This window comes from Armigeres subalbatus, chromosome 1 (genome assembly GCF_024139115.2).
Source record: "Armigeres subalbatus isolate Guangzhou_Male chromosome 1, GZ_Asu_2, whole genome shotgun sequence".
NCBI classification, from domain to species: Eukaryota; Metazoa; Arthropoda; class Insecta; order Diptera; family Culicidae; genus Armigeres; species Armigeres subalbatus.
Window position 1 is genome coordinate 181,905,616 of NC_085139.1, and position 16,935 is coordinate 181,922,550.

At 37.2% G+C, this 16,935-nt stretch overlaps 2 long non-coding RNA genes across 2 annotated transcripts in view; one reads left to right on the forward strand and one right to left on the reverse strand.

Moving 5' to 3' along the window:
* Nucleotides 1-3,573: 3,573 nt before the first annotated feature.
* LOC134205581 (uncharacterized) overlaps nucleotides 3,574-16,935 on the forward strand; it is a 53,955-nt gene continuing 40,593 nt past the window's right edge. The window contains exons 1-2 of the long non-coding RNA XR_009978155.1: nucleotides 3,574-3,916; nucleotides 3,988-4,221. This is a non-coding gene — a long non-coding RNA (uncharacterized LOC134205581). The remainder of the gene's footprint in view (nucleotides 3,917-3,987; nucleotides 4,222-16,935) is intronic.
* Nucleotides 13,994-14,719, reverse strand: LOC134208901 (uncharacterized). Its single transcript, XR_009978708.1, has 3 exons — nucleotides 14,636-14,719; nucleotides 14,404-14,574; nucleotides 13,994-14,323 (listed from the first exon to the last, which is right to left on the reverse strand). It is a non-coding gene; the product is annotated as an uncharacterized LOC134208901 (long non-coding RNA).

A 16,935-nucleotide genomic window follows, 5' to 3' on the forward strand; every position in this document is an offset into this window, starting at 1 on the left:
CTCGAAGCATTCGTACTTATCGTCTATCGTTCTGGGAGAAGTTTACGTTGACTCCAGCTGCAGTTTCCTGAGAAATAAGATAAGAAATTTTCCGGCAATGGATAGAGCAATTACCATGGAAACGCTTATTGGTCCGATGATTCCGATCCCCCCGCTTCTGGATGTTAAGTTCACTGTCTCCAATTTTTCGCGTTGCTCCAGCTTGATGTTTTGTAGATATTCCAAAGGCATGTTGTCTATCAGATTCATTTCGTTCACTAGGATTCCTGTTGTTGGAACATATGCATGTTCTTGCATGGTAGTCTCACCGTTTATATAGAGTTGTCCATTAATACTCAGAGTGCAACTCTCGAAATTGATTAGATACGATCCATTAAGAGTGTGTACATGATCGCTGCAATTTGATTGTAGTTTTGCAATTGCGTTGTTAATAAGTATGGTACCTTCGTTTACTATCTTTATTAAACCTTGCGTAGAGTAGATTCTTTGGAATGTACAATTTTAGGTCTTGCCGTTCAATAAGTTATGGATACACTCGGTGGTTTGACTAAGTTGCGTGTCTTAACATGCAAAATGGTTATTTCTGGTCTTACATGGTCGATTTAGTTCGTATGTGTTGATTTGATCGTACAAGAAAAAAATGTGTTGGGTGACAACTCTCTTACCGAATCTGATCAAAGGTTCGACGTAATTATAATCATATTGATGCCTTGTGATCTGAGCTACCTTCAGAATACATACTGCATGAGTCGAATTCATCATCGCTTGGGCTGCTGATTGTGCCATTAGTTCGTCGATAGATGGCAAACTGATGTCTTGGGAGTCCAGATAATTCAAAATACCTGTTAAGTCACTGGTTGTGAATAGCTTGCTATTCGGAATCCCGTGTTTAGCTGTCGTGATGGCTTCTTCGATGATGTCTAATTCCTTTTGCAAAGTATGTATATTGAAGATTGTAGTCAAAAGGTTGATAAAAACTGTGTTTTAGTGGTTGCGTTCTCTTTCCAGTTTCGTGATGGTGTTGATAATTCCGGTGATGTTGTTTAGGCGTTGCTCGATGACGTTGTTGATCAGGATCTGTTTATTATTCTCTTTTGTTAAGTGGTTCAAAGATCGTTCGATGATACGAAAATCTTCAGCGTCTGGACTGCCTCCTATCAGCTTCCTGGCGGTACCGATCATGTCAAACCGTTTAGAGCGACTTAGTTTTATGGATTTAAGTTTCGAGAGTGAGTTATACAGTTGATGTTTTTTTTATTTCTATGAGCTTGTGTTAGGGTAAAAAAGTCTCATTTTTTACAATAATTTCTTGTATGTTTGCAATGGTATTTTCGATTTCTGATAGATCTATTGGGTACACGACTCTTACATATACTAATGGATTTTTAGAGTCCCTTTTAGAAAAGCTATTTACTTTTTCCAATGCATATGTGTTTGGTTTGTAATTTAAGTATATGGGATCCTTTACATTATTGTTCTTGTTTTTGAAAATTTCAATTATTCTATCCAGATTATCTTGTTTTTGTTTTGCAAAATCGGGCTGTGGGAGGTTATCGATATTCACACCGGTATACACATTTTTGGGTGTGTCTTTTATAAAAGAATAGATAGTATTGTTATACTTATGGACAGCTATTTGTACTATGTCGTTTAAACCTAAATTCGGGCTTGTATTCCGGCTACATCTAATGATTTCCCTTAGTGTCGAATGTACTCTTTCTATTTTTCCGTTTGTTTCAGAATGGTGAATGGGGGTTTTGAAAATTTTAATTCCTAGTTTTTTTATTTGTTGTTCTACTACTTCAGAGCAAAAACTTCTCTCGTTATCGATTATTATACTGGCTGGAATATCCCAATCATAAAGAAGTTCTAAAATAGGTCCTTGTATGTGAGCAATAGACTTAAGCAATAGATTTAATTGGTTTTAATTTAAACTTTCCAACTTCTCCGTCTAATCCTCGCACAAACGCGTCTATCGCTTTCTTACTGTGAAGCGCTAGAATTGATTTAGCTGCTTCAGGATGGGAAAATTGTGGATCTGTAGATACGCAATTTGAGATAAGAGACTGTATGTTGTTGATTTCATTATAGAAATCATCCAAGTTACGCCCTTTTTGGCAGCTACTGGACAGTTGGTAGTCCAAAGTTGGTAAATCTCTTTTTTCACCATAGTAGGTGATTAAAGTGCGTTTAATTAAGTTCCAGTTCATATTCACATTTGATGCTACTAAAGCATCATTTGCTTCTCCTTTGATTTTGCCGCGGATGGTTTTGCACACAGTATGAAATTTATTGCGTTGCGCAACGGAAGCATTGTTTCTTGGTGTATACCATTCGATCAGATCTCCAGCATCTTTTAACCAAGCATGCAAATTTTTAGGCTCTCCACTGAATGGTGGTAAGTCCTTGACGAGATCAGGTATCTTTTCGATAGAGTCAGGATCAACTGGTGATCCATTTGCATCAAGAGATTATAAAATTGGATCAGAGTAATCGATTGGCTCTGGTCTTTGGCAAGCAGCTTCGAGAGCAGCGAGCCTCCCACTGAGCTCTTTAATTTGTTGTTCCATTTGCGAGTTTAATTTAAGTTTATCAAATTGCGCTATTAAAGTATCAATTTTGGAACTTTGATACTTTTCGGTTAATCTCACTCGGTCTAATATCGATCACACTGATAGTTCAATCACACTACACTATTTCAACCAATTAAAATAATTGAAAAAACTAAGCTCCTTTATTATATCGTTAATTAACACACTTCGTCACTTTGTTTCTTTTTTGTTTTTTTTTAATATTTGATCGTTTACTTACAATATAAGTCTGAGCATCTCCTGGGGACTCCAAAAGATTGCGGGATTAAAGCCTGTCGTTCCTCGTGGTTCTATCGCGGAAGATGTCGATGGCTGCGGGACGCGTGTCCAGATGTCGAATCCCATTATTTTCTATTACCCAACTCCGCCGGGTATGGTAGAGACTCGTTGGGTTGGGACCAGAAGCGTGTATTCTTCCTTCTCGGTACGGTAGCGTGATCCTTTTCAGCCGGGGCGAGTGGTTAGCCGTCCTGGTCTACTGGTGGCGCTGGTTCGTACGGCTGCGTGATGCGATCCGGATAAGATTCGGAGTGAAGTCAGCAGTTGTGATATCCTCTAACAGATCACTTGTTCCTGGTGATATGATGTTTCTTTCGACTTAGTGTCCACGCAACTCTAAACGTTATGGATCAACTAAGTTTGTCTCTAGATCACTTGAACTTCACTTTTTACTTGCACTACTCCTGGTCCTTATTCGGGCGCCAGTTGAACTTTTATTCCTCGTTCTTTAAGATACAGAGTTGGAATGAATCTTTTTAGTCTACACAGCAAAAAAAATATTAATATGCCGTGACGTAATTTTGTTGAACGTACTTGAAAAGTCTATGTAAAAGTCAATTTGATGTATTTTTAAATCATTTCGATGTTTTATTACACAAATTGAACGTAATATGTGACGGACAAAATATTTTACTTGTTACGCTTAAAGTACGTAATGTTACCTTCGTAAATCGTTATTTTATTACACATAAAATGATGCACATCGTGCCGGTTGTAAATGAAACACCATATTACATATTCATGGGGTATATTACGTAAAAACGATGTAAAATTACTTAACGATACTGCGATTGCGCTCAAGCCCAGTCTGAAACAAACTGACAGCCAGCCATGTTGAATTTTTGCTTGTTCGGTGCAAACATTTTTAACACCCTGTTTATTAACATTTTACCATGGTAATTCAGTGATAAAATAGTGCGCTGTTTGAGAATTAAAATAAACATAATTATGGTGAACTGGTATGACCATCCGTAGTCGCAGATACAGTTTTTCAAACGAAAATCGAGGAGCGGGAACAGCAATGTTTTGATTCGATTGAATCGAAGGTAAGTTTTCAATTGTCGATCATTTTCTTTTAATATCGGTTTGTGCTTACAATCCTACAATCTCATTGCAGGAATTGTACCACGAACGAAATCTGCTGAGCGTCATAAAAAACAACCCAGGAAAAGGTTTCCTGGTTGTTGGTTGATTTTGTAGCGGACCAAAACGATGGGGAAATGGTGCCAACTCCGATTGCTTACAGAAAGTCCTACAAGTCCTGCCGTTTCCGGAAAGTGATAATCCATCGCGAGTCTTGATCTAGCAGTTAAAGATTGGGCCAAACAGAATCGATTGTGATTTGGTCGAGGTAAATATGTAAATGTTTATCCAGGGCTGTATGCCTACACTATTAAATCAAATTGTATTGCAGGGCTGTTCGCAAAAATTTCAAAATTTCAAAATTTTAAAATTTCAAGATTTCTTAATTTCAAAATTTCTTAATTTCAAAATTTTAAAATTTCATTTTTTTTTTAAATTTTGAAATATTTCAATTTAAAATTCCAAAAAAGTTGAATCCATAAATTTCAACATTTCAATTAATAAATTTTAAAATATGAAAATTTTCAAATTCTTCCAGGGATTTCTCCAGACATTCTTACAGAAATTTCCTCTGGATATTTCTCCAGAGTTTTTCCGAATTTACACCCAGCAATTCTTGCGAATATACCGGAAGTGACTAAAGGAATTCTTCCGGAAGTTTATCCGGGAATACCTACTGAAGTTCCTCCGGGAATACGTCAGGAAATTTATACGAAAGTTCCTCCGGAAATACCTCCGGAAATTCCTCCGGCAGTTCCTTCGTAAATTACTTTGGAAATTCCTCCGGCAGTTCCTCCAGCAATTCCTTCGGGACCGGGAGTTCTTCAGGGAATTCTTCCGGAAGTTCCTCCAGGAATTCTTCTGCAAGCTCCTCCGAGAAATCCTCTTGAAGTTCCTCCAGGAATTCCTCCGAAAGTTTCTTCGGGAATTCCTCGGAAAGTTCCTCCGGAAGTTCCTCTGGGGATTTCTCCAGGAAGTCCTCCAGAAGTTCCTCCAGAAGTTCTTCCAGAAGGTCCTCCAGGAATTCCACCGGAAGTTTCTCCAGGAATGCCTCCGGAAAATCCACCAGGATTTCCTCCGGAAGTTTAACCAGGAATTGCTTCAGAAGTTGCTCCAGAAATTTCTACAGAAGTTCCTCAAAAAGACCCTCCAGCAATTTCTACGGATATTACTACACTAGTTTCTACAGAAGATCTTCCACAAATTCCTCCGGAGTTTTATTTAGGAATTCCTCCAGGATTTCTTCCGAAAGTTTCTTTACGAATTCCTCCGGAAGTTCCTTTAGGAATTCCTCCGGAAATCCATCTACGGATTCTTTTTGAAGAACCTGCACGAATTCCTTCAGAAGAACCTGCACGAATTCCTTCAAATGGTCCTCCGGAACGTCTTCCAGGAAATCCTCAAGAAGTTGCTCCGGAAGTTTCTCCAGGAATTCCTTCGGAAGTTCTTCCAGGTGTTCTTCCGGGAGTTTCTCCAGGAATTCCTCCGGATGTTCCTCCAGAAATTCCTCCGGAAGTTTTCCAGGAATTCCTCCGGAAGTTCCTCCAAGAATTTCTCCGGAAGTTCCTCCTGGAATTTCTCCGGAAGTTTTTTCCAGGAATTCCTCCGGAAGTTATACCAGAAATTCCTCCGGAAATTCCTGAGGAAATTCCCGGGGAAGTTCCTTCGGGAATTTCTTCGGATGTTCCGGAGGGAATTTCTCCAGAAGTTCATCCAGTAGCTTTTTCGGAAGATATTCCAGAAATTCCTCCGAAGATTACTCCAGGAATTATTGGCAAAGTTCCTCCTAGATCTTCTTTCAATGATCCTCCAGGATTTCCTCCTGAAGTTCCGCCAGGGATTCCTCCGGAAGGTTATTTAGGAATTCCTCATGAAGTTCCTCCAGGAAATCTTCCGGAAGTTCATTTGGGAATTCCTCCGAAAGTTCCTTTAGGAAATGCTCCGGAAGTTCCTTTAATAATTTTTCCGGAAGTTCTTTTAGTTATTCTTCCGGAAGTTCCTTTAGGAATTCTTGCGGAAGTTCGTTTAGGAATATCTCCGAAAGTCCATCCGCGAATTCCTTTCGAAGTACCTATACCAATTCCTTCAGAAGATCCTCCGGAAGTGCCTCCTGGAACTCCTCCAGAAGTTGCTCCGGAAGTTCTTCCAGGAATTCCTTCGGAAGTTCCTTTAGAAATTCGTCGTGAAGTTCCTCCGGAAGTTGCTCCAGAAATGTCTCTGGAAGCTCATCCAAGAGTTCCTTCGGAAGTTCCCCCAGGAATTCCTCAGGAATTTCCTCCAGGATTTCCTAAGGAATTTCCTCCTGGAGTTCCTTAGGAATTTTTTCCAGGAGTTCCTTAAGAATTTCCTCCAGGAATTCCTCAGCAAGCTCCTTCAGGAATTCCTTCAGAAATTTTTACAAGAATTTCTTTGGAAGTTTCTCCAGGAATTTCTCCGGAAGTTGATCCAGAAATTCTTTCGAAAGTTCTTCAGGAAATTCCTCCGAAAATTGTTCCATGAATTCCTCACGGAGTTCTCCCATGTATTTATCCTACTGTTTCCTCAAGAATTTCTCCGGATGTTCCTCGGGGATTTACTTCCGAAGTTTCCTGAAATTCCCGGGAATTTTTGCGGAAGTTTTTCCATGAATTCATAGATAAACTTTCATACGAATTCCTTGAGAAATATTGGGAGGAGCTCCTAAAGGAATATCCGTACGATGCTCTGAAGGAATATCCGATGTAATGTTTGAAGGAATTTCTGGTGGAATATTCGGAAGAACTCCTGGAGGAATGTCCAGAGGAATTCGTGAAGAAATATTCGAAAGAATTCCCGGAGGGATGTTCGGAAAAAATGCTGGAGGAATATGCGGAGGAGCTGCTGGAGGAATATCCGGACGATTTCCAGAAGGAATATCCGAAATAATGTTTTGAGAAATTCCTGAGGAAATATTCAGAGAAATTCCTGGAATAGTATCTGGCGGAGTTCCTGTAGGAATATTTGGTGAAATTCCTAGAGGAATATCCAGAGGAATGCCTGGAGGAATATCCGGAGGAATTCCCAGCAGAACTTCTGGAGGAACTCCCGGAGGAACTTCCGGAGGAATTCCCGGAGGAACTTCCGGAAGAATTCCCGGAGGAACTTCCGAAGGAATTCCCGGAGGAACTTCCGGAGGAATTCCCGGAGGAACTTCCGGAGGAATTCCCGGAGGAACTTCCGGAGGAATTCCCGGAGGAACTTCCGGAGGAATTCCCGGAGGAACTTCCGGAGGAATTCCCGGAGGAACTTCTGGAGGAATTCCCGGAGGAACTTCCGGAGGAATTCCCGGAGAAACTTCCGGAGGAATTCCCGGAGGAACTTCCGGAGGAATTCCCGGAGGAACTTCCGGAGGAATTCCTGAGGAACTTCCGGAGGAACTTCCGGAGGAATTCCTGAGGAACTTCCGAGGAATTCCGGAGGAACTTCCGGAGGAATTCCTGAGGAACTTCCGGAGGAATTCCTGTAGGAACTTCCGGAGGAATTCCCGGAGGAACTTCCGGAGGAATTCCTGGAGGAACTTCCGGAGGAATTCCCGAGGAACTTCCGGAGGAATTCCCGGAGGAACTTCCGGAGGAATTCCCGGAGGAACTTCCGGAGGAATTTCCGGAGGAACTTCCGGAGGAATTCCCGGAGGAACTTCCGGAGGAATTCCCGGAGGAATTCCCGGAGGAACTCCCGGAGGAATTCCCGGAGGAACTCCCGGAGGAATTCCCGGAGGAACTTCGGAGGAATTCGGAGGAAGTTCCGAGGAATTCCCAGGGGAACTTCCGGAGGAATTCCCGGAGGAACTTCCGGAGGAATTCCCGGAGGAACTTCCGGAGGAATTCCCGGGGGAACTTCCGGAGGAATTCCCGGGGGAACTTCCGGAGGAATTCCCGGGGGAACTTCCGGAGGAATTCCCGGGGGAACTTCCGGAGGAATTCCCGGAGGAACTTCCGGAGGAATTCCCGGAGGAACTTCCGGAGGAATTCCCGGAGGAACTTCCGGAGGAATTCCCTGAGGAACTTCCGGAGGAATTCCCGGAGGAAGTCCCAGAAGATCTTTCGGAGGAACTTCCAGAGGAATTTCCGGTGGAACTTCTGGAGGAATTGCTGGAGGAGCTTCTGCAGGAATTGCTGGAGGAGCTTCTTGAGGAATTGCTGGAAAAACTTCCGGAGAAATTGCATGAAGGAACTTCCGGAGGAAGTCCCAGAAGATCTTTCGGAGGAACTTCCGAAGGAATTCCCAAAGAAGCTTCTGGAGGAATTGCTGGAGGAGCTTCTTGAGGAATTGCTGGAAAAACTTCCGGAGGAATTGCTGGGGGAACTTTCGGAGGAACCTCCGGAGGAATTGCAGGAGGAAGTTTCGGAAAAAATGCTAGAAGAACTTCCGGAGGAATTCCTGGAGAAACCCGTGGAGGAACTTTGGGGGAATTCTTAGAGGGACGGTTTTGCTAACAAAAATATAAAGAACGACTAAAATTCTCAAAATTTTTTTGGGTGACAATATCGGGTCGAAAAAATGATTAAAACGAAAAAATGATTAAACAAGTTTCTTACATCAAGTTTCGATCACTTCGTCAGTAGATGGGACAGGTGATCGCGGGGGTGAACAATTCTTTTTCAGTCCAAAACGTAAACAAACTTTCTAGTTCTGCCATACTAAAATCCAAGAAGACTAAATCATAAAATTGACAGATTGAAACACCTGTTTGCATTTAACTTGATCGGGACTTGATAAAATCGTGGGTAGACATAATCGGGAAGTGACAAAATCGGGTCAATATTGTATAAGTATTTGTGGAAACAATAAAATGCGTCTTAAATATATTAAATTTTAAATGTTGCAACTGAAAATGTATTTTCAAGCATGAAAGAAGAAAATCCGAATACCCCCAACGCAGCTGCCTCAACCAGTTTTTACGTCGTTTTTTACAGTTACGTCGAAAATTAATTACATTGATTTAATTCGAAGGCGAAACATCAAGTACATCAACTTTTTATTACGTCATTCAGATGTAATAAAACATTATATTTACGACGGCGATGATGTGCATCAAATCTGATGTGATATTACTTTTTATTTTTTACTGTGTAGCATCTTAACTTAACACTTCTTATCTTCTAACACTTCTTACATTCTAAACACGGATACGCGACGGGTAGCATGATTGTCGGTGTATTTGCTGCCTGGATTTCCTGTGTGCGGGTAGAAGCCAATAAGCAAATCATCGTCGGGGGCGGCGTGCACATTAATTGCACCTCATCCTGTCGGGTCGCAATATTATCTCGTCTGCTCGGTTTATGACTGCCATCCGGTGTTGAGAGATGTTGGTCCGTACGTTGCTGGTTCATGGTTGTCGATCCGTCCGTTGGTAACTATTATAATAGATTAAAATTGCTGAAATCGGCGAAATCCGCCAAACTGATTTGCAAACTGCTTTCCTCCCAGATATTACTTTTTCTACTGCACACGCGAATCACGATCCACACAGCAAAAAAAAATTTGTAATATCACATCAGATTTGATGCACATCATCGCCGTCGTAAATCGCATGTATTATTACATCTGTTTTGTGTAACAAAAAGTGACGTAATTGGCATTTTTTCGCCAAAATTGAACTGTGTAAAACGTAATATGTTCGACGTAATGATAAAAACGACGTAATAATCTGCCAGCAGAATCCTTGCTTCCGGCAGCTGGGTTAGGGGTGTTCGGGAATTTTCTTTCATGCTTCCAAAATACACTTGTAAAAAATGTTATATTTTATTTCTCATAATTTTGCACGTAAATATACAATATAATACAAATTATTGATTTTCGTTTTAATTTGCGACATTTTGACACATCGATTTTTTGTGAAAAGTTTGAAAAAATAGCAATAACTTTGTTTTTCAAGGTTTTTATTCTAAGGTTTTCAGTTCCTTAACGTTTAGGTTTAGTATTTAAATTCCTTAAAGAGTTTTTTGTCGGAAATTCCTGTAAGAATTGTATATGAGAATTGCCGGAAAGTTTGGCAGGAACTCCCTCGTAAATTCCTTCACGAACCCCTCTAAAAAATCCTCAAAAAGCTCTTTCGGGTATTCGTCCAGAAATACCTGCAGAAGTTCTTCCGGAAACTCATCAAAAGATTGTTCCGGAAATTCCTCCAGGAGTACCTTCAAGAATTATTTCAGGAGTTCCTCCTTAAAATCTTCCAGGTGTTTCTTTGGAAATTCCTCAAGAAGTTTCTCCAGAAGTTATTCCAGAAACTTGTTCCGAAATACCTCGGCAAGTACTTCCAGGAATTACTGCAGAAGTTTCTTCAGAAATTCCTCCAGGAATTTTTCAGGAAATTCTTCCAGGAATTGTTCCAACAATTCCTCCAGGAGTTCCTTCGAAAATTCCTCCAGGAGTTCATTCGACAATTCCTCCTGGACTTCCTCCTGAAATTCCTCCAGGAGATCCTCCGAAAAGTTCTTCAGAAGTTCCTACGGAAATTTCTCTAAAAACTCCTTCGGAATTTTCTCAAGGAGTTTTTCACAATTATTCCAGAAGTTCCTTTAGAAATTCCTCCAAGAATTACCCACGAATTTCTCCTGAAAATTTGACAGGGACTCCACCGGAAATTCCTTCAGGAGCTCTTTTGGATATTTCTCCACAAATACCTGGAGAAGATTTTTTCCGGAAATTCCGCTAGGAGTTCCTCCAGAAGGCCATTCAAGAATTATTCCAGGAGTTCCTCTTGAAAATCTTTCAGGATTTTCTTCGGAAATTCCTAAAGAAGTTCCTCCGGAAACAGCTCCAGTAGCTCCTCTGAATATTCCAAATTACTCCGAAAATTCCTTCAGTAGCTTCTTCGGAAATTCCTTCAAGAGTTCCTTCGGAAACTGTTCCAAGAAATTTGACAGGAACTCTCCCGAAATTTACGTTACGAATTTCTCTAGAAATTTCTCTAGCAGCTATTTCGGGTATTCCTCCAGAAATACCTGCAGAAGTTCTTCCGGAAACTCTTTAAAAGATTGTTCCGGAAATTCCTCCAGGAGTACCTTCAGAGTTCCTCCTGGAAATTTTCTAGAAGTTTCTTTGGAAATTCTTCAAGGAGTTCCTTCAGAAGTTACTTCAGATTTTTTTCCAAAACGTCTCGGCAATTACTTCCAGGAATTCCTCCAGAAGTTTTTCAGGAAATTCTTCAAAGAATTCTTCCAGTAATTCCTCCAAGAGGTTTTACGGAAATTCCTCCTGGATTGCCTTAGAAAAATCCTTCAGGAGTTCATCCGACAATTCACCCTAGACTTCTTCCCAAAATTCCTCCAGCAGATACTACGGAAAATTCTTCAGATGCTACTACGAAAATTTCTCTAAAAACTACTTCGGAATTTCCTTAAGGAGTTCTTCCACAATTCCTCCAGAAGTTCCTACAGAAATTCCTTCGAAAATACCTCAAAGAGGTACTACGAAAAATCCTTCAGTAGCTTCTACGGAAATTCCTTCAAGAGTTTCTTCGGAAATTCCTCCAAAAATTATCCACGAATTTCTCAGGAAAATTCGGCAGGATCTCCCCCGGAAATTCCTTCAAGAATTTCTCCAGAAATTCCTCCAGGAGATCTCCCCCGGAAACTCTTCAAGAGTTTTTTTTGCCTAAAATTCCGCCAGGATTTCCTCCAGAAGGTCCTCCAAGAATTATTCCAGAAGCTCCTCTTGAAAATCTATCAAAAATTTCTTCCTTTGGAAATTCCTGAAGAAGGTTCCTTCTGGAATACCTCAATAAATCCTCCAGAGACTCGTCTACAAATTCCTCCATAAGTTTGTTGGGATGGTTCTCAAAGAATTCACCCAGAAATCCTCCTTCAGAAATTCTTTCAAAATTCCAGAAATTCCTCCGGAAATACCTTCAGGAGTTCTCCAGGAATTTCCTCCAGAAGCTTCAGCAGAAAATTCACTATGCGTTCCTCCGAAAATTCCTCCAGATGTTTGTTCGGAAATTCCTCTAAGTTCCTCCAAAATTCATTAAAGTTTTATTTTTGGAAAGTCCTTCAAGAGTTTCTCCGAAAATTCCTTCCGAAATTCCTCCAGTAATTCTCCATGAATGTCTTCGGAAAATCTTTCAGCAACTCCTACAGGTGCTCCTTTGGAAATTTCTCCAGAGAAACTCACAGGGTTTCCTCCGGAAGCTCAAGAAATATTTTCAGAAATTCTTCCATGAGTTCCTCTAGAAGGTCCTTAAAGAATAACTTTAGCTTCTTCAATAAAAATTCAAAATTTCGCCTTGGAGAATCTTCTTAATTTAGGCATTTGAAATTCAATAATTAAAAATTAAAATTATAATTTTGGATTATAAAAATTAAGAAATCGTTTTTTTCTTTATTATAAATTTAAAAATTGGAATTTCCTAATCCACAAAAAAATAAATAAAAATTAAATTTTTTTTTCTAAGAATTTCAAACTACAAAAATATTATGATTTCCAAGTTACACACTCAGATCGTGATAATCTCAATCGCCTCCGTTTAATTGTGTCGGAGCGTGCTCATTTATAAGATTTTAGGATTTATGGATTTTGAGATTTTAAGATTTTATGATTTTATGATTGTATGATTTTAAGATTTTAGGATTTTAGGATTTTAGGATTTTAAGATTTTAAAATTTTAAGATTTTAAGATTTTAAGATTTTAAGATTTTAAGATTTTAAGATTTTAAGATTTTAAGATTTTAAGATTTTAAGATTTAAAGATTTAAAGATTTAAAGATTTAAAGATTTAAAGATTTAAAGATTTAAAGATTTAAAGATTTTAAGATTTTAAGATTTTAAGATTTTAAGATTTTAAGATTTTAAGATTTTAAGATTTTAAGATTTTAAGATTTTAAGATTTTAAGATTTTAAGATTTTAAGATTTTAAGATTTTAAGATTTTAAGATTTTAAGATTTTAAGATTTTAAGATTTTAAGATTTTAAGATTTTAAGATTTTAAGATTTTAAGATTTTAAGATTTTAAGATTTTTAGATTTTTAGATTTTTAGATTTTTAAATTTAAAGATTTAAAGATTTAAAGATTTAAAGATTTTAAGATTTTATAGATTTTTAGATTTTAGGATTTTTAGATCTTTAGATTTTTAAATTTTTAAATTCTAAAATTTTAAAATTTTAAAATTTTAAAATTTAAAAATTTTAAAATTTTAAAATTTTAAAATTTTAAGATTTTAAGATTTTAAGATTTTAAGATTTTAAGATTGTACGATTTTAAGATTTTAAGATTTTAAGATTTTTAAGATTTTAAGATTTTAAGATTTTAAGATTTTAAGATTTTAAGATTTTAAGATTTTTAAGATTTTAAGATTTTAAGATTGTAAGATTTTAAGATTTTAAGATTTTAAGATTTTAAGATTTTAAGATTTTAAGATTTTAAGATTTTAAGATTTTAAGATTTTAAGATTTTAAGATTTTAAGATTTTAAGATTTTAAGATTTTAAGATTTTAAGATTTTAAGATTTTAAGATTTTAAGATTTTTAAGATTTTTAAGATTTTAAGATTTTATGATTTTATGATTTTAAGATTTTAAGATTTTAAGATTTTAAGATTTTAAGATTTTAAGATTTTAAGATTTAAGGATTTTAAGATTTTAAGATTTTAAGATTTTAAGATTTTAAGATTTTAAGATTTTAAGATTTTAAGATTTTAAGATTTTAAGATTTTAAGATTTTAAGATTTTAAGATTTTAAAGTTTTAAGATTTTAAGATTTTAAGATTTTAAGATTTTAAGATTTTAAGATTTTAAGATTTTAAGATTTTAAGATTTTAAGATTTTAAGATTTTAAGATTTTAAGATTTTAAGATTTTAAGATTTTAAGATTTTAAGATTTTAAGATTTTAAGATTTTAAGATTTTAGGATTTTAAGATTTTAAGATTTTAAGATTTCAAGATTTTAGGATTTTAAGATTTCAAGATTTCAAGATTTCAAGATTTCAAAATTTCCAGATTTAAAGAATTTGAGATTTTAAGATTTTAAGATTTTAAGATTTTAAGATTTTAGGATTTTAAGATTTTAGGATTTTAAGATTTTAAGATTTAAAGATTTTAGGATTTTAAGATTTCAAGATTTCAAGATTTCAAAATTTCCAGATTTAAAGAATTTGAGATTTTAAGATTTTGATATTTTAAGATTTTATGTTTTGAAAAAAAATCAAAATTTCAAATATTCAATTTTGTTTTTTTAACTACATACGTCTTTGAAGACACGGCCAAAAGATGCTGATCAGGCCGTAACTGCATTGTTAGACTTCTCGCATGTTACTATTGCATCGCCACTACTTCCGTTAATCCCATTCCGCCAGATTGCTCTTGTAACGGACTCCATCGGGTAGTAGGTGGAAGCATGATCCTGGCGGTTTTTGCCTGCAACAAATATTAAATATTTTTTTCACCGTTCAGTACCGGTCGGTTTTCATTTTAGTCGATCACAAATTAAAACTTACCAGCGTGGTTTCATTTCTCCTGCTTCCTGCTCTTGGTTGATCTTTGCCGGAACCTCGACTGGCATAAATACTATTTTGGAGAAGTATAGGCACGATCTTGGTAGTTTGGATCTCCAGGGCAGCCTGACGTCTTATTGGCAAGAGATCGATTACCCGGGTACGATGATGAAACTGAAAAACATCCCACAATTACTTTTCGGGCGATCGGAAAAACTATCCATAAGAAACTTACCTGCACAACTTCATTTACAATGTCGATTCCTCGTAGGTATCAACGTAGCATTTTGTGGGTCCATAGCATCCTTCTCGTTATTTGTCTCTCTGTAAAATGATGTGATGCATTGCGCCGGCTGGGTACAAATAAAACTGTATAAAAAACTTACCTACAGCAGATTTTCTACCAATACCAAGTCGGAAACACTGTTTTCATATATCACTCACTTCCTAAAGACTTACTTCTGTTTTTGAAAGCAATTAAACTAATATTATATCCAAAATCATCGTTTTTCGATGCGAGCGAATGAAGTGAAAATTTGACTGACTGCCGGCGGTAGAGCTTGCTTTGTTGACATTTTACAGCATGCTTTGTTAAGCGATATCACTTATGTTGGTGGTAATATTACGCTGATTCCGCGTTATTAATCAGTTTGGCAGGTAATTTAGCGTTGGATCGACGTAGCTGAAAAAATAATTTTCTCGATTGAATGCTGCAGCGAGGAATGTAATAAAGCGCCAATATTGGACAATATTACATAAAATTCGTTATTACGTGCGATTTTCATGTACGTTCCACGAAAATACGTCGCGGCATATTAATATATTTTTTGCTGTGATGTGAAAGGAAGCTTTTTCTTGCTACGTAGGCTTTGCTGTCTACCATTTGTAGTGGCCGAAGGGGCGTTAGACCTGGTCTTCGACACTAACGATCCGCACTCAAGATCTTTTTCAACACACTCTGAAAACTCCATTGAAATGTTTTTTCGCTGTTTTCACTGTTTTAATAACTGCTGGATTCGGCCACTTGTTCACGTGTCGCCATGTAGTGGTACTTTGAGACCCCGTGTCATCAAGAACATTTAACATGTTGATTGATGAACGGTTGGAACAATAATGATTTTATTAGCGATTCTCAAATAGAGTTTTACCTACGGGAGACAGTCGGAGTCAGTGTGATTAGAAAAGGTCATAGAAGCCAGCACAACTTAGTAAGTGGCACTAAAAATGTGTGCATTGCAACTTGAGGTCTCGGCCTAGAATTGCTGAGACTTCAGTGAAACGGCTCAACAGACGGCTTTAAGCATTGATTGTACATCGACCGAAAGTATGAGAAATTATTAAGGGATATGATGACATGTGTCATGCACATGCCACACCATCCCTCTATGGAAATGAATGGCTTCAATTATATCTCACAAAAAATTGGGTACAGAATATTAATAGCAATATAAGGAGGAAAGCTTCTATGATCTATCATTCCTTCCCCCTAGACAATTTTTTTCACAAAATTGTATCAACTTTAGTAATCTAGATACTTGTGCAATCTTTTTTTTGCCGGTGAGCTGAATCACCTAGATTGATATCTTTTTTTTGTTGTATTTGTTCTCTTGTTTTTTTTCTGTTTGTGAAGTTTTCATAATATGTTTGTGTACTACTTGTAATTTAAATTCTAATTCTATTTGATTTAAAACTAAATTGTACAATGGTACTACGTTGTTGTTAAATAATCAATTCAATTCAAATAACGTGTAGTTTTGTTGAATGTTTGGTGTTGTGTTATAACAGGAACAGTAGAATGAAAGCCATTCACGCTATTGCTTAATGATACTTTTGTTTTCTGTTTCATTTAAGACTTCAATTGGTTTTTAAATCAATGTATGAAAAAAATATGTCATTTGTTTGAATTGCAAGCTATTTTATATGTCCTTGTTTTGAAGTAAAGATTTTTTTTAATTTGCTGGCTGTAGTAAGAAACATACGTATTTCATAATCTTTGGGATTAGGAAGATTCTCACGACTTTATTTTTTTCTGTAGAGTTCGCAACGTCTTACGAAATATACAACAGATGTGTCCGACTTCAATAATAGCTAATGAATATACATAGACATTGAAATTAGTTTTATAACACGCCATCAGTGACAAAATTACTATTGCTGAAAATAAATTTTCCTACATTCTATCCGAAGATTGCAGGTTGTCCTGTCACGGTCGCCATGTAACTGCGCCGTATGATGGATTGTCATCAGTAGTCAAAACAACCTTACACCTTCACTGTTGAATGTTGAATCTTGATTGCTTTGCTTTATTTCAAAATAAGTTTTATTCTAAATCAAGTCTACAAAAGTCTACAGAAAATAACTGAGACGAAAGAGTGGGACACAGAGTAAGAGACAGACGCCTGGACTGCGATTGACTACTGATGATTGATATATGCTTGTACTGTAGATAAAGGAATGCAACGTATGCATTAAGGGTTGCGTTCCCACAGCAGGGTACGTTGCCGTCAAGGAGATCTGTAATTCGATCTTCTTGCT